This window comes from Oryctolagus cuniculus, chromosome 1 (genome assembly GCF_964237555.1).
Source record: "Oryctolagus cuniculus chromosome 1, mOryCun1.1, whole genome shotgun sequence".
Lineage (NCBI taxonomy): Eukaryota > Metazoa > Chordata > Mammalia > Lagomorpha > Leporidae > Oryctolagus > Oryctolagus cuniculus.
Window position 1 is genome coordinate 225,365,527 of NC_091432.1, and position 21,341 is coordinate 225,386,867.

The following is a 21,341-nucleotide window of genomic DNA, read 5'->3' on the forward strand; positions in this document are numbered from 1 at the left end:
TCTTTTTTATCTTTTCCTCAGGAAATTACTCTAGGATTTGAATCATCACAAGAGTATAACCAGAGGAGTGGCAGCAGACCAAGTACTTCGTAGCACCTGGTAAGATGCTGAGAGGCCGGCACCGCGGCTCACTAGGCTAATCCTCCACCTTGCGGTGCCGGCACACTGGGTTCTAGTCCCAGTCAGGGCGCCGGATTCTGTCCCGGTTGCCCCTCTTCCAGGCCAGCTCTCTGCTGTGGCCAGGGAGTGCAGTGGAGGATGGCCCAAGTGCTTGGGCCCTGTACCCCATGGGAGACCAGGAGAAGCACCTGGCTCCTGCCATCGGATCAGCGGGGTGCCAGACCCAGCATGTGGGCCGTGGCGGCCATTGGAGGGTGAACCAACAGCAAAAGGAAGACCTTTCTCTCTGTCTCTCTCTCTCAGTGTCTACTCTGCCTGTCCAAAAAAAAAAAAAAAAAAGATGCTAAGAGTCCAATTCCTTAAGTCTTATGAAAATAATAAGTTTTGCTATAATATTAGTGATATTTAATAGTTACCTATGGAAACGATCCTATTAATATGATAATATATTAGTTTGCTTAGCTAATATTTATTGTACACTTATGTGCCAAGCATTGTTCTAGGTTTTGGGGATACTTCAGTGAACAAAAAGAGACAAAAATTTTTGTCCTCATGCATGGATCTTCTTGTATTCTTTTTTTTTTAAGATTTATTTATTATTCAAAAGTCAGAGTTACACAGAGAGAGGAGAGGCAGAGAGAGAGAGAGAGAGAGAGGTCTTCCATCCGATGGTTCACCTCCCAACTGACCACAATGACTGGAACTGTGGCAATCCAAAGCCAGGAGCCAGGACTTCTCCGGGTATCCCACACAGGTGCAGGGGCCCAAGGACTTGGGCCATCTTGTATTGCTATCCCAGGCCATAGCAGAGAGCTGGATCAGAAGTGGAGCAGCCGGGACTCGAACCGGCTTCCATATGGGATGCCAGCACTTCAGGCCAGGACGTTAACCCGTGTGCCACAGCGCTGACCCCTTGTATTCTTTTTCATATTTATTATTTTTCCAGAATTTACATCACAAAGTGCTACCATAGACTGGGTGGTTTAAACAATAGAAATTGATATTTCTACAGTTCTTGGGACTAGAAGTCCAAGACCAAGGTGTCAGCAGGGTTGGTTACTTCCAAAGGCCAGGAGGGAAAGACTTGTTGCAAGCCTCTCTTTTTGACTTGTAGATGGCCATCTTCTCCTCATGTCTTCAGTTTGCCTTCCCTCTGTGCTTGTCTGTATCTAAATTTCCTCCTATTGGATTAGGGTCCATCCTACAGACCCCATTTTAATGCTTAATTACCTCCTTAAGATTGTCTCCAAGTACAGTCACATTCTGAGGTACTGTGGGTTGGATCTTCAACCTAAGACTTTTTGGGGATCACAGTTCAACCCAATTTATTAAATTTGACCATGGTAAATCCATATTTTGTCTCACTTGTCTCCTATCCACATCCCTGAGATATTAAAAGCCGTTTATACTTACTTGCAAGGTATGTTCAGGTAACCTGTAATTACAAGTGATTACTTCTCTAAACATGACTTATTTTTAAAGAACACTAAAAAGAAGTTGAAAAAGGATTACACTACTTAGAATGTTGTTCTATATAGTTTACCATATTCTACTGCTTTAAAAAAATTATAAAAATGAATCAAGGGGAACTGTGTTGGAGGAGAGGATTTCTATTTACCAGCTTATTATTCACAGGGCATCGAGGATGCATGGTAAAATATTTCAAGTACTTTATATGGAATAAGTACTGGGCTTATATAATAACATTATTTTTAATAATTCATGTAACATTACCATCATCATTTTCCACCATTACAGGTTACTAGTTATTTTTACTTCAGACTGAGACTGGGGTTAGTCACTTACTTATAGATGGTAAGTGGCAGAGATACTGTTTGCTCCAAATCTATATAACCCCTGAGTTTAAGCTCTTCATCATTCCAAATATATGAAAAGAAACAAAATTATCATTTATTCAGATTAGAAAACATCTAAATACCCTAAATGGGTATTTAAAATTACCTTCAGTATTCATGTATACTTAATTTTATATTGAAATTATACTTTTTGCTCAGTGTTTATATCATTGTTGATATACTATATGAAACTGTTTTCATTTTTTTAAGATTTATTTATTTATTTGAAAGTCAGAATTACAGAGAAAGAAGGAGAGGCAGAAAGAGGGAGTGAGGTCTTCCATCCGCTGGTACACTCCCAGGGAACCAGGAACTTCTCCAGGTCTTCCCACTTGAGTGCAGGGGCCCAAGGGTTTGGGTCATCCTCCACTGCTTTCCCAGGCCATAAAAGAGAGCTGGAGCAGAAGTAGAGCAGCCAGGACTTAAACGGGTGCCCATATGGGATGCTGACACTGCAGACGGCAGCTTTACCCACAATGCCACAGTGCTGGCACCGTCTGTTCAGCTTAAGTATTGAATTTGTAAAGATCAAGACAGAATCTACAACCAGATCAATATTTTATAGTTTATTTCATTGGACATATCAAATTTTTTTGACAGAGTTACACAGTGAGAAAGGGAGACAGAGAGAAAGGTCTTCCTTCTGTTGGTTCACACCACCCCCCCCAAAAGGCCACTACAGCCGGAACTATGCCGATCTCAAGCCACGAGCCAGGTGCTTCTTCCTGGTCTCCCACGTGGGTGCAGGCACCCAAGCACTTGGGCCATCCTCCACTGCCCTCCCGGGCCACAGCAGAGAGCTGGACTGGAAGAGGAGCAACCAGGACTAGAACCCGGCTCCCATATGGGATGCCAGATCTGCAGGCAGAGGATTAACCAAGTGAGCCATGGTGCTGGCCCCATACATATATATCAATTTTAATTGAAAATTTAAACAATGGTTACAATATTTAGATTTTTCCCCTTGTAATAGTACAGAGTAATTTTTGTTTTTCCATTGTTGAAGTTGAATGAGGCAGCTAACTGCCTGGAAATATCAGGAAAAGCTTCCAAGGAATGCTGAGATTAATAGGATAAAATCACTTTAGAAAAAAATGCTTTAGGAATACAAAAAAAAGCCATTGTAAATGTATATGAATATGCCAGAGCTTGGTATTGTGGGGGAAGTATAAGTAGTAACATATGCAAGAAGTGGTAGTGAGAGATGACAGTGAAGTGAAAGGCATATGTCAAACTTAGAAGTCAGTTATGAAGTTTCTGAAAGATCTTAAGTAGGGTGGAATGAATGTATTGGACTACTGTGTTTGAATATGGTTTGTATTCCCCAGGGGTCCATTGTGATTAAGGGTATGGAGCAGCTGGGTCTCAAACTAGCACCCGTATGGGATGCTACTTCACAGGTAGTGGCTTTACCCACTACACCACAATGCTGTCCCCATAATTTCTTACAGAACTAAACATAATCTTAAGTTATGATCCAGTAATTGTGATGTTTGGTATTTACTCAATGAGTTGAAAAGTTATAGTCACACAAAAATCTGTACACTGTTTTATTCACAATTGCGAAAATTTGGAAACAATTGAGTTGTCTTTTAGTAAGTGAAAAAAATAATGCGTGTCATGCTATGAAAAGATCTAGATGATTATCACTTCTCGGCCTTTTGGCTAAGATCAAGTGTAAAAGATACTAAGTGAAGTAAGCCAGTACAGAAATGCTGTATACTATATGATTCCAACTATATGACATTCTGCAAAAAGCAAAATTATGAGACAGTAAAAGCATCAATGGTGCAAGGGGATGAGGAGGGAGGGATGAATAGAAGTAGCACAGAGGTTTATTGGGCAGTAAAAATACTCTCTTTTACTCTGTTTGATTCCATCATGGTAGAGACATGTTACACACTTGTCAAAACCTGTAGAATTTGTAAAACCCGCATCACCAAAAATGAACCCTAACCAGGACTTTGGGTGGCAATAATGTATAAGTTTATTGTAATAAAAGGGATGTTAATAGTGGAGAGGCAGGCTTAGTGGCAAGGCTTTAGAAATACCAAAGGGACAGGGCCATGACAATGTCAGATTCCATCAGCACTGGTACTTTCTCTGAGTCCTAATAACTATAGTACTTTATTGATCAGTTTTTCATTGTTACAGCTGAACTATCTCCGAGAAGCTAATTAGGAAGGAAGATTTATTTTGGCTTACAGTTTTGGAGGTTTACAGTCTAAGATTGGGTGCCTGCATTAGTCTGGCATCTGATGAAGGCAGTGGATGGTGGAATGAGAAGGGAAGATCACATGATGAGCCAGGAAGCAGCAAGACACAGTGGGGTGTTTGGGACAGAATGCTGTAGAGAAACCCTTGCTAAAGAGTTCTTCAAAAGTGCAGGTACAGGCAGAATTGGATTCTGAGACATGCTGACTTGTGAGATTGTAATACTGTTTTTTAAAAAAAATATTTATTCATTTATTTGAAAGTCAGTTACACAGAGAGAGAAGAAGAAGAGGCAGAGGCAGAGAGAGAGAGAAAGAGAGAGTGAGAGAGTGAGAGAAAGAGAGAGGTCTTCCATCTGCTGGTTCACTCCCCAATTGGCTGCAATGGCTGGAGCTGGCTGATCTGAAGCCAGGAACCAAGAGCTTCTTCTGGGTCTCCCACATGCATGCAAGGGCCCAAGCACCCAAGTGGGCTGTCTTCCACTGCTTTCCCTGGCATATTAGCAGGGAGCTGGACTGGAAGTGGAGCAGTCGGGACCCATAAGGGATGCTGGCACTGCAAACGACAGCTTTACCCCCCCCCCCCCCCATACCACAGCGTGGCCCTGACTGTAATACTGTTCTACCCTTGGGCTGGTGTGTTCTGGGAAAAAAGTGCTATGTTCCAAGAGCAGAAAATGACCAAGAAAGGGTCTTTTTTAGGCAAAGGAAAACTTAAGAGATGAAGTGACAAGTTTGAAAAGCAGAGAAATGATGACTGGTAACTCAGGTTGAAAGAGAAATTCCACATGTACTAGTTGATTACTTGGGGTATTTAGTGACAGTCTTAAGTAAACTAACCTCTGACAGAAGTCAACATTGGATGAATGGTTGAAAGGCCAGTTTTTTGATCTACAAATGAGATACATCTCTTCATTTATTTAAGTCTTTTCTGCTCCTCAGTGCCATGTAATTTTTTATGGTAAACACTGAGACACAACCAATGATAAATAAAAATTTTATTCCCGATAAAAATCAATATTCTTTGAAAAGTTAAAATGGTCTAAATATAAGAATTCTTGTGATTTATTATGAATGTAAGGGTTGTGATTACTAGAAATTAGACAAACCACATATAGGAATTAAATGTGGACCTTCTCAGGGATGACTTAGAGAGGAGAGATCGTTAAATTATTGTACTCTCCTCCTTATTCTTCTCCAGGAGGCTAATAAACACAGTGACTGCACATACTATACACCTCCCCCAGGAAAATAAACAGTACGTACGTGTCTGATTAGAAGTCAACGTGTGAGCTCTGAATCAGGCTTTTATCCCACACTAGAACCTTTACCTTAAAGCAAGATCATCTTAAGGCCTCTCTTAACATCTGTTGATCGATCAAGTGTGCTAAAGACTACCAATTCATATTACCTTAGCACCACTAGGTATTGGGTATTACAGAACCAAACACTGAGCACTGAAAAGAAGTACAAGTGCACCATAGGATGGAGAGCTTTGTGCGAGGGAGTAGTTCCTGTTCTGTGTTGATTGCCATGGTTATGGGAATGAGAGCTTTTTCTTTTTAGTTTTAGTTTTAGTTTTGTGTGTGTGTGTGTGTGTGTGGTGGGGGAGCAGGTTGGAAAGCTAAAAACCAAAGTGACTCTTGTTACCCCATGTGTTTCTCTATACCTTGATTTCATGATGGAGAGTTGGAAATTGTTTCTCATATGTTGGAAAAGAGGTTGAGAATTATTGTGGTTTGTTCTGCTTTTATAGTGGCCAAATATACATCAACTGAAAGGAAAATAAAAATACAAGCTAGGCTAAAATAGCTTATAATCTGCACTTCATGAAATTAAGGGGTGATTTTATTACACCTTTCTTCAAAAAGTAAAAAAAAATGCTTAATATTCATCAAACCGCTTGAAATTCAGAATAGTGTAGCTATCATTTTAAAAATATAATGTTGGAGTTATCTTTTTATAGAGTAGCTATACAGTAATTAATGAAAGTGTTTTGGTTGTGTTGGCCATTTTTCTCCCTGTGAGTGAAGCTTATGAGTTAACCTTATGCTCTAAACGCAGTCATCACATTATTCTTAGCTCTATGCTAAGCAATTTACTCAGATGAAGAAGTTATGACCAGAATTTTCTGAGAATTTGATCTAGGCCTTTGAAGTAGGGAGAAAAAAACAAAGTGAACTATTGTCTCAACAGTACCAGTACAGGCACTGCTTTCCAGAGTCTTGTGACTGTCTGGAACACAAGCAGGTCAGTGGCGGTGCTAGTTACAGTCGAGGTTCAAAAGAAGCCTCCTCTCAGCATCATCCTGTGACCCTTCGCTTAAAAATAGGCAGAAGCACAGCACTGACCTGAAGAGCAGAGGGCGAAGTGCAGAAACTAGAGCTGAAGCCGATGTTGTCTAAGTCTGGGAGTGATCCCATGCAGGTTTAAAGCTGAAAGGTGTATTTTCTCCTTGGCATCCTTTAATGTTTATCTGTTTCTCTTCTGCTTTACCGTGCTTGCTGCTAATTACCTTAATTATCACATTGTCTCAGCCTATCCTAGCTTGTCTTCCCCTGTCACAGCCGTCTCTGCCAGGCAGGCATTTGGCCTAGTGTTTAGGACACCCATATTCCACATCGGAGTGGCCTGGATTTGACACCTGGTTCTGGCTCCTGACTCCGCCTCCCTGCTAACGCACACCGTCGGAGGCAGTGGTGGTGACCCAAGTAATTGAATTCCTGCCACCCATGTGGGAGAGCTGGATTGAGTTCCTGGCTTTCACTTCAGCCTAGCACTAACTGTTACAGGTATTTGGGGAATGAACAGATAGAGGGGCGGTCTCCCTCTCTTTGCCTTTCAAATGAATAAATAATTTTTAAAAGTATATAAAACTTCACAACATATTTTTTAAAAAGCTGTCTTTGTTCTATAATTATCTATAGTCTTCTGGTCAATCAGCGATTATAAGGAAAAAAGATAATTTCATTGGATTTGCCCTAATTAGTATGTGATTAATAGCCTACCCTTTAACATTTCCAAAGATAATTGCTATTTTTAAGAAAGAATGCCTAATTAACTTAAATTTGAAAGAATTTTTTTCATTATAAAGATGTTAAAAGAAATTCAGGCAGTTTTAAAGGGAGGCTTTTTTTGGCTAGAAGTGAAAGTAATTTGGTTATCTCTTGGAAGATCAGTTCTGTTTGTACTCAGCAATCTACGCCTATTCCAGCTTTTTCATAGATTTATTTTCCTCTGCAGGTAAGTCTACAAACTCCTTAAGCTCTGTTTTTTTCACAATGTCTCCTCTGAGGATGGTGGTAGAATGTTGTTTTCATTCCATGGGTTGTTCAAAAGACAGGTCTTCTATCCCATTGTTACTAGGTATCTTTGTTATTAGGGTCCTGACCTCAAGGAACACATTTGAGGAGGAAACACAGAAGAAATCATAATCATAAAAACAGCTTCCAAGAGGAAATGACATCAACTTTTTTTAAGATTTATTTCTTTGGAGGGGAGAATTCAGAGAGAAAGGAGGGAGGGAGAAAGAGAGTGGGAGAGAGAAGGAGAGAGAGGGAGAGAGAGAGACAAGAGACAATGTCTTCCATCCACTGGTTCATTCCCCAAATGGCTGCAACAGCCAAAGCTGGGCCAGGCTGAAGCCAGGAGCTTCTTCCCAGTCATGCATGTGGGTGCAGAACCAAGCACTTGGGTCATTTTCCACTGCTTTCCCAGGGACACTAGCAGGGAGCTGGATCAGAAATGGAGCAGCTGGGACTCGAACCAGCTCCTATATGGGATGCCAGTGTTGCAGGCATTGGCTTTACCCATTATGTCACAATGCTGTCCCTGACATTTAAAATCCATTCAGAATAATATCTATGAGATGCCTACATATGGATCTAGTATTGCGTAAATGCTTGAGATTCAGTGGTTAACAAGTTAGATGTGGCCCCTGTCCTTGAGAAGTTTCCAGTCTAGTGGCTCTAGAGAGTGGATTACAGCTAGTACATCCTTTGGCGAAATGCTTATTATATAGAAATCAGGTAAAAGGCAGAGAGTTCACATTACATGATGGGAAAAGTAACATTTGTACCAAGAAATGGTGAAATAACTACTCAAGTTACCTTGTATCATCATGTAGAATTATGTACTCACCAAGAAGGAAGCTCTGGGGAATCAGAGCTGTTGTCATAGGCCAATTTAAAAGGGGAACAGGAGTGATTGAAATGACAATGGGTGCCTTTAATGCCATGGAATAATGCGTAAAGCAAGCAGACCACACTCAGATTGTAAAGCTGACACTGTAAGTGACAGAGTGAAACTCAGAAGGCTTTATGGGAGACCAATGTTGTGGTGCAGTGAGAAAAGTACCACTTGTGGCACCGGCATTCCATTTTGGAGTTACTCCACTGGCTGCTCCACTTTCCATCCAGCTTACTGTTGATGGATCTGGGAAGACAGCAGAGGATGGTGTAAGTACTTGGGCCCTTGCCACCTACGTGGAAGACCTGGTTGAAGTTTTCAGGCTCCTGGCTTCTGCCTGATCCAATCCCAGCTGTTGCATCCATCTGGGAAGTAAACCAGCAGATGATTTCTTTCTGTCTCAGTCACTATGTCAAATAAAATAATAAACAAAAACCTTTTTTAAAAATAAAGTCCTTTAAGGAACACTGTTTAAAAAGAAATTTTTACAGCTTGTAGTCATATGACTGAGAAAAACAAATGCACAGATTGATTCTATGTACTAATACATAAATTCACAAATTTTGTACTTTATATGAATATTAGGATAAGTTAGATTATGGAAGAATGCGGTCTTGGCAAATGAAATAGATATATATGGGAGAAAGAGAAATCAGGACTTGGAGAATGCAAAACTCTTAGATTTATCTAAAGTAGAACTTTCAACTCTGACACTAATAACATTTTGTAAGGATAATTTTTGTTGTTGTTGTAGGTCTCCCTGTGTATTATAAGATGTTTAGCAACATCTTTGGCCTCTACCTACCAGATGGCAATAGCACCTCACCCCAGTCATGACAATTAAAAATGTGCCCAGATATGACCAAATGCTCCCCCGTGTGGGGAAAGGGAGGAAATTGCCTATGGTTTGGGAAACACCTGTCTATGTCGTTTCCTGTTGAACAAACCTTGCTTGAGAAAACTATGTCTCATTACAAAAGAAACCTGAGAAGCAGTTTCATGCCCCTTCTTTCGTTGTCGCTTATCAGGCAAACAAGATGCCAATCTAACATATTGATCAAAGTGTAGGATCAAAGTAGAGAAAATTAAATGTTATATCCACAAGAAGTATTAACATTCGTTAATTTACCTTGTAAAAATGTGGGGTATATTCTTAGGAATGGGTTTGAGACTGTTTGACTCTGAAAATGGAAGTGAAATTCCAGATTAGGCAGAATTTATTAATAAAATTGCTTTTCCTAGAAGTTTCCTTGCTTGGACAGCCATATGTGTTTAGTCTAATGTAGAGGAAGAAGTAAAAAAGTTAGGGAGTACTAGATTAGATCTACCAAGCAACCTGCCTATACCCCTCCCATGTCCTTTGATGTGCCCCGGAAGATTTTCAACTTACTTTTGGCACAAGGAATGAAATAGTGAAGGAAGTTTCAGATTCTTTAAAAAGTGCCTTATGGGGCCAGCACTTTAGCGTAGCCAGTAAACCCGCTGCCTGCAGTGCCAGCAGCCTATATGGGCGCCAGTTCAAGTTCCAGCTACTCTCAATCCAGCTCTCTGCTGTGGCTTGGGAGGGCAGTAGAGGATGTCCCAAGTTCTTGGGTCCTTGCACCTGTGAGGGGGACCCAGAGGAGGTGCCTGCTCCTGGCTTTAGATAGGCTCACCTCTGGCCATTGTGGCCATTTGGAGAGTGAACCAGTGGATGGAAGACCTCTCTGCCTCTGCCTCTTTCAAATAAATAAAATCTTTTTTTTTTTAAAGTGCTTTATGAGCTTCACTTTCTGGGCTGAGAAAGCAAATGAAAAAGGCAATTCTAGGAACGTGAGTCCTAATATCAGTGGGTATGGCCCTAAGACAGAAATGGACATGGTTTTCAAATAGACAGCAGGGTGAATATGATAATAAAATCACAAGGAAGTTCTAGCATAGTTAAATTATTAAATTCATTTTAAAAGTTCATTTTCCTGGGCTGGTGCTGTGGCATAGAAGGTTAAACTTCCAGCTGCAATGCTGGCATTGCCGGTTCAAGTCCCAGCTTCTCTCCTGATCCAGCTCCCTATTAATGCGCCTGGGAAACCAGTGGAAGATGGCGCAAGTACTTGGGCCTCTGAACCCACGTGGGAGACCCAGATGAAGCTCCTGTTTCTTGGTTTCAGATGGGCCCAGAATTGGTTGTTGTGGCCATTTAGTGAGTGAACCAGCAGATGGAAGATCTCTCTCTCCTTCTCTTTCTGTATTTATGCCTTTCAAATAAATAAATAAATCTTTAAAAAGTTCATTTTCCCTAGATTTAAAAAATATAATTGACATATAAAAGTTATATATATTATAGTATATAACATGATTCATATTTTGATTTGTGTAGACATTGTCAAATGATCCAATCTAATTAACATTCATTATCTCACTTTTTTGGTAAAATTTATTTGTAATTGTAGGAGCAATATGAATATTTATTACTAAAAATTCAAACACAATAGATAAAGCAGCTCTACCTGCAAACTCCTCTCCTCTAATCCCTCTTGCTTTCATGAAATACCAGAAATTCTCCATCACAGAAGAGGCCCTTGATAATAAAATGTTTAAGTTGGCCCTCTCTGTTGATGCCTGTTCTCTCTGTCTCCAGGCAGCTCAGTGCTTGTTTAATGGACTTGTTAAGAAAGTGGCTGAGGGGCTAGCACTGTGGCATAGTGGGGTAAGGCAGCCACCTGCGGTGCCAGCGTCCCATGTGGACCCCGGTTTGAGTCCCAGCTGCTCCACTTCTGATCTAACTCTCTGCTATGGCCTGGGAAGATGGTAGGAGATGGCCCAAGTCCTTGGGTCCCTGCACCCACATGGGGGACGTGGAAGAAGCTCCTGGCTTTGGATTGGCTCAACTCCAGCCATTGTGACCACTTGGGGAATGAACCAGTGGATGGACGAGTTTTTCTCTCTCTCTCTCTCTCTTATACACATATACACACACTCTCTCTCTCACTCACTCTCTCTTACTCAGCCCCTCTGTAACATTGCCTTTCAAATAAATAAATAAATCTTAAAAAAAAGGCGGGGGGGAAGTGGCTGAGATGGCAGTGATGATCTTCAAGACTGATCTGATTAGCGCCTTTGCTGAGAACTTGATTTGTCCGCAACAGCAGCCAATTCTTGAGTCCTGGGAGCCTTGGCAGTAGACCTCCAGGGTCTGACCAGCTGGCTGCTGTCAGATACATTACACTGGATTCCTTCTATTTTGGGAAATGGGGAGCCTCAATTTTCATCTTTATTTAGGATTTCTCTCTCTGCTTCTGTTTCCTGTCCTCTGACCATTTAAGTAACTATTCAGTATTTACCTTATAACAGTGTTTTTATAGCTGAACAGTATGTGTTGAGACAGTAATTTCCTTATTTTTTGTATTTCCACAAGTTAAAAATTGCTTCTTTTAAAAGTTTGCTTATTTTTTCTTTGTACCTTTTGTTGATTCATATAGCCTTTCAGTACAATTTCATGTGGTCTAGGACAAACACAAACAGAAGTCTACACACCTCATATCTGTACTTCTAAATCTCTTCTCCTGTCTTGACACGCTCAGGATTGAAAAGTATGCATCATGTTGTGGTTTTTATGATTGGAAGTCTGTGGGGGTAGGCATGTGGCCCAGTGGATAACATGCTGCTCAGGATACCCATATTTTATATTGTGAATGATTGGGTTGGCGTCCTGGCTCTGCTTTGTATTCCAGCTTCCTGCTAGTGCATACTCTTGGGTCCTGCCACTCATGATGGAAGATATCTCTCTGTCTCTTTCTCTTTGTCTTTTTCTCTGCCTTTCAAATAAAAATGAAAATAAATAAAACTCAAAAAAAGAAAATAAATCTGAAATATCAGGCAACCATATTTAATTTTTATTTGCAAATATCTGGATCAGTGATGCATGGAAAATAGTAAAAGCATGTGGAACTAATAAATTATTAGGCACTTTTTCATACATTTTATTATCCTTAATTTTAGCAAAATGATATACTAAAACTGCACACAAATTTTGATTTATTGATAATAATGCCAATTTAGACTTTTCATAAGTCACTGTAGACCTCATCTTTAAAACATTCAAAATTACTTATTGAAATTAATACAAGCTCCTAATTACAGGCAATATACAAAAATTTAATGCACTATTTAAAGATGGAATTTTAAATTTATTATTTTGAAAATTTAAACAGTATCACTTTATTAAAATAAAACTGATTATTAATTATAAAATCAGTATCCATGTATAAGAGCAAAATGTCAGTAGCTTGCTTCACATGTGTTACCTCCAAGCCTACGTGGATTGTTCACTATAAAATGTGCCCTGCTGCCAAGGCTAGCAGTGTCAGCCAGAATGCTCAGTAGTGATTCTCACTGAACATGCCAGCTGGAACCTGAAGAGAAACAGAAAATGGACATTTGACACTCAGACTTAGGTATCAAAAACTTTTTTCACTCGTGCTCTCAGAGAAGAAGTGCCAGAGGCCAGCTCCAGCCAGTCCAGGGGTCCCAAGATGGGAGAGGTGTCAGCGCTCGAAGAAATGAGAGATACTCTCACAGCAGTGCTGATGGCGTGTCTCTCACTCTTGAGCACCAGACTTTATTTTTATCATAAGTCACATAATGATTCTTTCTTCTTGCAGTAAAAAGTCTGTTGTCCATTTTCTTAGAACCATTGACCTTGTATTTTATGCTGCCTCTAGATTCTATGTCTACATCTAGTTATAATTTCTTTGACTTTTAAGGGCATATACAGAGCATGGGTTACAATCACAGACAGGTGCGAGGCAATGATTTTTACGGGCATATTCAGAGCATGGGTTATTATCATAGACAGGCACAAGATAGCAGGATACCCACACAAGCCAAGGCTGTCGGGTGCTGTCGGGCTATGCAGAAATTGGCTACACGAAGCTGGAATATTACTGTCCTAATCTAATCTTTACTAGAAGCAGGCCCTTTTTAAAATGTATCCCCTCTTAGCAGTTCTTTCTGTAACTTTAAGTTCTTTGTTGTACTTATTTAAAGATTTACTTAGATCTATTTTACAGTATTGGAGCACTGAAATATGTCCCAGTTCCTCTGCATCTGATCCAGCTTCTTGCTAATGTGACTGGGAAGGCAGCAGAAGGTGGTTCAAGTACTTGGACTGGTCACCCATGAGGGAGATCAGGATGGAGTTCCTGGGTCCTGGCTTTGGCATGGGCCAGACCAGGCTGAGAGAGCATTTGAGTGAACTCCCATTCACTGGTTCACTCCTCAAATTGCTACATTGTCTGGGGCTGGGGCCAAGCTGAAGCCAGGAGCCAGGAACTCCATCTAGGTCTCCCGCATGGTTGCAGGGGCCCAAGCACTCAGGTCATCTTCCTGTGCTTTCCCAGGAAACATTAGCAGAGAGCTAGATTGTAAGTGGAGCAGCCAGGTCTTGAACCGGTGCCCACGTCGGATGCTGATGTTGGGCATCTAACCCACTGTGCCAGAACACCAACCCCTATCCCACTGTTTCATCAGGCCAGCTGTTTGCAGATGATGGTATATGTGGTGGAAATAGTGATTTCCATGGTTTGTACACCTTAGTCACAGTTCTCTTGTGAGATGTGTTTATGTTCCTTGGTCAGAGCTGTGTTAAGTGGGATACTATGACACTGAATAAAGAGTTATGTGGGTGGTGCTGACAGAAATATAATGGGCAGACATGGCAATCCATGCCAGAACAGGCATTGGTTCCAGTGCAGACCAGTGACCTTCCATGAGGGAAGGGGTACAGTATACACAAACTGCCAACACATGGTTGATCCCCTTGGAAAATGGTGCTGCACTGGATATTCAGTTTGGATGCCACTTTTATAATTTGGGCACTCACCATGCTGATAGCCGGATTAACTTGATGAGAGAATTCCGTGTTGTGGGATTTAATCTTCCATCCCTGCCACTTTGGCCATTTGTACACAGTCCCATTAAACACCCTCCCTCCTTCTCTCCCTCCCTCCCTCCTTCCCCTTCCTTCCTTCCTTCCTTCCTTCCTTCCTTCCTTCCCTCCCTCCCTCCCTCCCTCCCTCCTTCTCTCCCTCCCTCCTTCCCCTTCCTTCCTTCCTTCCTTCCTTCCTTCCTTCCTTCCTTCCTTCTCTCCCTCCCTCCTTCCCTCCTTCTCCTTCCCCTTCCTTCCTTCCTTCCTTCTCTCCTTCTCTCCCTCCCTCCCTCCTTCTCCTTCCCCTTCCTTCCTTCCTTCCTTCTCTCCTTCTCTCCCTCCCTCCCTCCCTCCTTCCCCTTCCCCTTCCTTCCTTCTTTCCTTCCTTCCTTCCCTTCCTCCCTCCCTCCTTCCCCTCCTTCCTTCCTTCCTTCCCTCCCTCCTTCCCCTCCTTCCTTCCCTCCCTCCCTCCCCTTCCTTCCTTCCTTTCCTCCCTCCCTCCTTCCCTTCCTTCCTTCCTTCCTTCCTTCCTTCCTTCCTTCCTTTCTTCTCTCCTTCTCTCCTTCCCTCCTTCTCTCCTTCCCTCTCTCCCTCCCTCCTTCCCCTTCCTTCCTTCCTTCCTTCCTTCCTTCCTTCCTTCCTTCCTTCCTTCCTTCCCTCCCTCCCTCCCTCCCTCCTTCCCCTCCTTCCTTCCTTCCTTCCTTCCCTCCTCCTTCCTTCCTTCCCTCCCTCCCTCCCTCCTTCCCTCCCTCCCTCTTGCCTGCCTGCCTGCCTGCTTTAGTTTCTTCATTTTTTGTCCACATAACATGCTCTGGGGAAACTTTCCTTCTCAATTTAATTGGTGGTGATGACTAGAATTAAGTTACCAGATAGAGAACACAGGGAACATTCTAGAATGTGAGAACTGCAGAAGCAAAGGTCCATAGGCATGGTGGACTTGGAGAGCAGCAATGAGTTCAGTATGAATAGAAAATAGCCCCCGGGGTGAAGAGTATCGAGATTGAAGTGGGGGGTGGGGGATAAAATTAGAAAGATTGGGTAGGATTCTGTGTAAGGAGCTTTATGTACCACACTAAGTATGTCATCAAAATTCCTTTGTGCTGAAGGAAACTAGTGATGATTTTTTATTTTGGGGGAGCTTGTGATATGATCCAATTAGTGTGAATGTTGTTCTATGCTCACGAGCAAGGAGATTTGGAGGTAGGCAATATTGGGGATAAGAGTATTATTTAAGATTATTTAGTAATCTTGCTGTAGAGTAATGAGACTTGATCTAAGTAAGACAGTGAAAATGTAAAGGAGGGCCGGCGCCGCGGCTCAATAGGCTAATCCTCCACCTAGTGGCGCCGGCACACCGGGTTATAGTCCCGGTCAGGGCGCCAGATTCTGTCCCGGGGTTGCCCCTCTTCCAGGCCAGCCCTCTGCTGTGGCCAGGGAGTGCAGTGGAGGATGGCCCAAGTACTTGGGCCCTGCACCCCTTGGGAGACCAGGAGGAAGCACCTGGCTCCTGCCTTCAGATCAGTGCGGTGCGCTGGCCACAGCGCACCAGCCGTGGCGGCCAATGGAGGGTGAACCAACAGCAAAAGGAAGACCTTTCTCTCTGTCTCTCTCTCTCATTATCCACACTGCCTGTCAAAAAAAAAAAAAATGTAAAGGAGAAAATTAATTTAACCAATATATAAAAGATAGCATTACAGATTTGGTGATTGACTACATGAGAGAAAGAGATAAGAACAAGAATTTATATATGTGAGCACACTGTCTGGCACAATCCTAATTTGAGCTTGAGTGGGGTTCAGATAGACCTAGGCCTATCAACCAACTGTTCTGGTTTGTCCCAGACTAAGGGATTTCCTAGGACATGAGACTTCTAGTGCTAAAGCTGGAAAAGTCCCCGGTAAACCAGGACAAGTTGATCACTCTATCCTGATATGAAATGGCAGGTAGATTAGTGACAGCAACTTATCAGCATGAGCACTGGGACGCCTTCTGTGGTAGCATGATCCAGTAAGAGAGCCGTTGGTGGTGCAAGGGAATGGTGGTGCATAAAACTGCATGGTTATTGCTATTCCAGTGCACCCCCCTCAGTTGATCCAGTTTGTGGTTCCAGGGAGAGAAGAGATAAGAAGAAGCATATGAAAGAACAGGACTCTTCCCTAGCACTATAACCTAGAGGAGATAGATTCTTTCTCACACGGACCACCCCACAGCTCTGGAAACTTGAGGGCTTTAGTGCATTGGTGAATTCAGTTTAGAGGTTGGGGCAGTTGCAAGGGATGGAGAGGGTGGGAAAGAGGGAGAAAGAGGAACTTGGTAAGCTGCCTGTCACACAGAGGAATGGAAATACTTAGCAGAGCAGAATAAGGTCTATGAAGCTGGGGCGTAAATCAGTGATATTTACTCTAAAATGATCTACTGATTCAGTTTAATCCCAATTAAAATTCCCAACTGTTTTTTTTTTTTTTTTTAATAGATATGACAGGCTGGTCACACCAAGGGTGACATCAACAGACCTTCCTTGAAAGAATTAAATTCAGGAGGAAGTAGTGTGTCGATTAGGGTTACTTTCTTTGTTACATTGTGCCATCTAGTGTTAAATCTTATGTACTTCTTAGACGATTAAAAAGACTGAAGAATTAAGATGCTGAAGGCTGTTTCAAAAGTTGTCATTCATTCATTTGTTTGACAAATACTGATTGAGATTGAGTATGTGTACCTTCTCGGTGCCAGTTACCGTTCTGTGTTTTTTAAAAAAGATTTATCTATTTATTTAAAAAGCAGAGCTACAAAGAGAGAGGGAGAGACACAGAAAGAGATATTCCGCCCCCTGATTTACTCCCCAATTGACTGCAATGGCCAGAGCTGGACCAATCTGAAGCCTGGAGCTAGGAGCCTCCTCCAGGTCTCCCTTGTAGGTGCAGGGGTTCTTGGGCCATCCTCTGCTGCTTTCCCAGGCACATTTGCAGAGAGCTAGATCAAAAGTGGAGCAGCCAGGACTCCTACTAGCGCCCATATGGGATACCAGCACTGCAGGCAGCAGCTGTACCTGCTACGCCACAGTGCCAGCCTGCTAGTTACTTTTCTAGGCATTGGAGTTACAGCTGTGAACAAAATGGACAAAAACACAGTGATGGGAGAAGAGTACACTTCCACTTTTTGCATATGAATATCCTATTTTCACCATTTATTGAAAAGATATCTTTTTTTTTTTTTTGACAGGCAGAGTTAGACAGTGAGAGAGAGAGACAGAGAGAAAGGTCTTCCTTCTGTTGGTTCACCCCACAAATGGCCACTACAGCCGGCGTGCTGCGCTGATCCAAAGCCAGGAGCCAGGTGCTTCTCCTGGTCTCCCATGCGGGTGCAGGGCCCAAGGACTTGGGCCATCCTCCACTGCCTTCCCGGGCCACAGCAGAGAGCTGGACTGGAAGAGGGGCAACCGGGACAGAATCCGGCGCCCCGACCGGGACTAGAACCCGGTGTGCCAGCGCCGCAGGCAGAGGATTAGCCTAGTGAGCTAAGCCGAAAAGATATCTTTTTTAAAAGATATGTTTTTTTTTTTTTTGGAACTCTGCAGTGCTATTGCTTTAATATATAAAGTCTCCATTTATATGTGGATCATTGCATATCTGGGTTATGTTCTATTGGTTTATTTATCAACTTCCATGGCAATATCATATGCCTTCATTATTATTAAACTTTATAATCAGCTTTAATATTTGGTAGGGCAAGGAGTGTCACATTTTTAAAAAAAATTTCTTTATTTATTTGAAAGGCAGAGTTACAGAGAGAGAGAGAGAGAGAGAGAGAGAGAGAGAGGACTTCCATCCACTGGTTAACTTACCTGAGGGCTGCAGTGGCCAGGGCTGGGCCAGACCAAAGCCAGGAGCCAGGATCTTTATCCAGGACTCCCAAAGGAAGCAGGGGCCCAAACACTTGAGCAATCTTCTGCTGTATATGTGTGTGTGTATGTATATATATGCATACACACATATATAATATATTATATAATATAATAATATATTGTATTCATATTATATTAATATATTAATATAATATATTATATTAACAATATAATAATCTAATATATTATATATTATATTTATATATATTTAAAGATTTATTTATTCAGAAGACACAATGACAAGAGAGACACAGAGAGAGAGAGGGAGAGAATCTCCCATTTGCTAGTTCACTTCTCAAATGGCCTCAGTGGCTGGGGTTGAGTCAAGCCAAAGCCCAGAGCTAGGAACTGCATCCTGGTCTCCCACATGTGTGGTGTAGCACAGTAACTTGGGCCAACTTCCATATGTTTAGATTTTTAAGACGCTGCCAAGATATTTTTCAGACTAGCTGTGCTACACTCTGTATTAGTCAGGTTTTCATTACTACAATGTAATACCTGAATAAGCTACTTATGAAGGAAAGAGAAGTTTATTTAATTTACAGTTTTGGAGGCTGGAAGTTGGTGGAGTATATACAGAGAAAGGATCACATGGCAAGCCAGGAAGCAGAGAGTAAGTGGGCTCAAAAACAGACTTTTATAACAGTCCACTCACCAGAACTCAAGGAGTCACGTGAGAAGTACTTTCTGAAGGCACATCTGACAGTGACCTGCGGACCTTCCGCAAGTTCCCTCCTCCTGAAGGTTCCAATTTCTTCTTTCTTTCTCCTCCTCCCTCCCCGTCCCTCTCCTCTTAAAGATTTATTTATTTGAAAATCAGAGCTACAGAGAGAGGGAGAGACGGAGAGGGAGGGAGAGGGAGAGAGAATTTTCCATCCGCTGGTTCACTCCTCAAATGGCTACAACAGCCAGAACTAAGCCAGGCCAAAGCCAGGAGCCAGCAGCTTCATCCATATTTCCCACAAGGGTGGCAGAGGCCCAAGCACTTGGACCATCCTCTGCTGCTTTTCCAGGCCACTAAAAGTGAACTGGGGCCAGCACCGCGGCTCACTAGGCTAATCCTCTGCCTTGCGGCGCCGGCACACCGGGTTCTAGTCCCGGTCGGGGCGCCGGATTCTGTCCCGGTTGCCCCTCTTCCAGGCCAGCTCTCTGCTGTGGCCAGGGAGTGCAGTGGAGGATGGCCCAAGTCCTTGGGCCCTGCACCCCATGGGAGACCAGGATAAGTACCTGGCTCCTGCCTTCGGATCAGCGCGGTGCACCAGCCACAGCGCGCCAGCCGCAGCGTGCCGGCCGCGGCGGCCATTGGAGGGTGAACCAACAGCAAAGGAAGACCTTTCTTTCTGTCTCTCTCTCTCACTGTCCACTCTGCCTGTCCAAAAAAAAAAAAAAAAAAAAAAAAAAAGTGAACTGGATCAGAAGTGGAGCAGCTGGGACATGAGCAGCACCCATATTGGATGCTGGCATCACAGGTGGAAGCTTTACCTGCTGTATCACAACCCCAGTCTCCTAACATCTTCTAATAGTATCACCCTGGGGACCAAGCCTTTCACACATGGGACTTTGGCAACATTCAACATCTAGACCATAGGCCTCTGCTGTAATGGGGTCATCTCTGCATGTCTGTCTCATTATTTCCCTATTTTAAGGACACCAGTCAGACTAAGCCCTCATTTTAAATAATTGTACCTGAAAGACCCTGTTTTCAAATGAGGTCACATTCAGAAGGCATGTGTTTAGAATTTAACACATTTCTTTTGGGGATACAGTGCAACCCATAACAGTGCCATTCTCATCACATCATGTGAAGGACACGTTACTCAACATGGCTTATCACCTTTGACATTAACCTTGATAATTTGGCTGAGATAGTTTGCATTAAGTTTCTCCACTGTAAAGTTACCCTTTTTGTCCCCATTTCTATATTTTTTTCTTTGGAAGGAAACCGCTACATATGGCTCACAATAAGTGGGGTGCATTCTCTACTTCTTTGAGGGCAGAATGTTTGCATAAATCATTAGAGATTCTTCAGGCATTCATTTTTTCATATCTATGTGAACTAATGGACATTATTTTGTACTTTGTATTTGAGTCCAATGCTCCATTATTTATTTTGTTTAAATTTTTTTTTTCCATTGGAAACTCTTTAGTTGGCTTCTGTGTCCCTTTGGCATATTCCCATCACTGGGTTCTTTTTGAGCACTTCTTTACTTTCTGGAACCAGAAGATACTCTAGGCTCATCTTATATTCCCCATCTATGGTCTGGAATCAGCCATTTCTTCAAGGATCCCTGGTTCTTTCTATTTAAGAATTGTATCAGAAACCAAGATCTGGGTACTAGTTCTACTTGTTGCTACTGGAGTGTCATTGTTTCTAAGCCTCTCCCAGTTGACAGAATAAGGGAACATAGGTATTTCTATTAACCTGTGTATGTGTATATAAACATTTCTACATATATTCCTTTGTAAGTATATTAAGCTAGACATGACTTCATACTCATGTCTCCAATTCTCATCCATATGATATAGATCAGTTTGGCTTCCTCTCTTGCTTGTCTGTAACTTCACGTAAGACTGAGAAATCTGGCTCCCACCATCTGCCATCCATTTACTTAATTGTTCAATTCCAGTATATCCACTGATGCTGATTTCAGAATTGTTAACCTACACCCCAAAGGAAACAATATTCACCAGTTAGAGTCTGGTTCTAAGTGTATATTCTTTTTGTCTTTGATCTTAAAGTCTCTACTTTTTTCTTAAGTTACTTTTCAAAGTTAGGTCAACATATTTTCTCTTAACCTCTCCACTGAGGTCATTATATACATTTATTTGTCATACAGTTAGACTCTTTTGTCACTGTTTACATTTCATCTGAGGATCTCCTGACCTCCCATATAATTTTTAAAAATCCTTGTGCATTGGGTACTGGTGCTGTGGCATAGTGGGAAAAGCTACCACCTGCAGTAACAGCATCCCACATGGGCACCGGTTTGAGTCCCAGCTGCTATAATCCAATATAGCTCTCTCTGTGGGCTGGGAAAGCAGTAGAAGATGGCCCAGGTCTTTGGACTCCTGCACCCATGTGGGGGACCTGGAAGAAGCTCCTGGCTCCTGGCTCCTGGCTTCGGATTGACCCAGCTCTGGCCATTGCACCATTTGGG

At 42.3% G+C, this 21,341-nt stretch overlaps 1 long non-coding RNA gene across 1 annotated transcript in view; it reads left to right on the forward strand.

Annotated features, from left to right (window-relative positions):
• LOC127493200 (uncharacterized) overlaps positions 1-21,341 on the forward strand; it is a 150,399-nt gene that overhangs the window by 3,479 nt on the left and 125,579 nt on the right. Inside the window, exon 2 of the long non-coding RNA XR_011381827.1 lies at positions 22-99. This is a non-coding gene — a long non-coding RNA (uncharacterized lncRNA). The remainder of the gene's footprint in view (positions 1-21; positions 100-21,341) is intronic.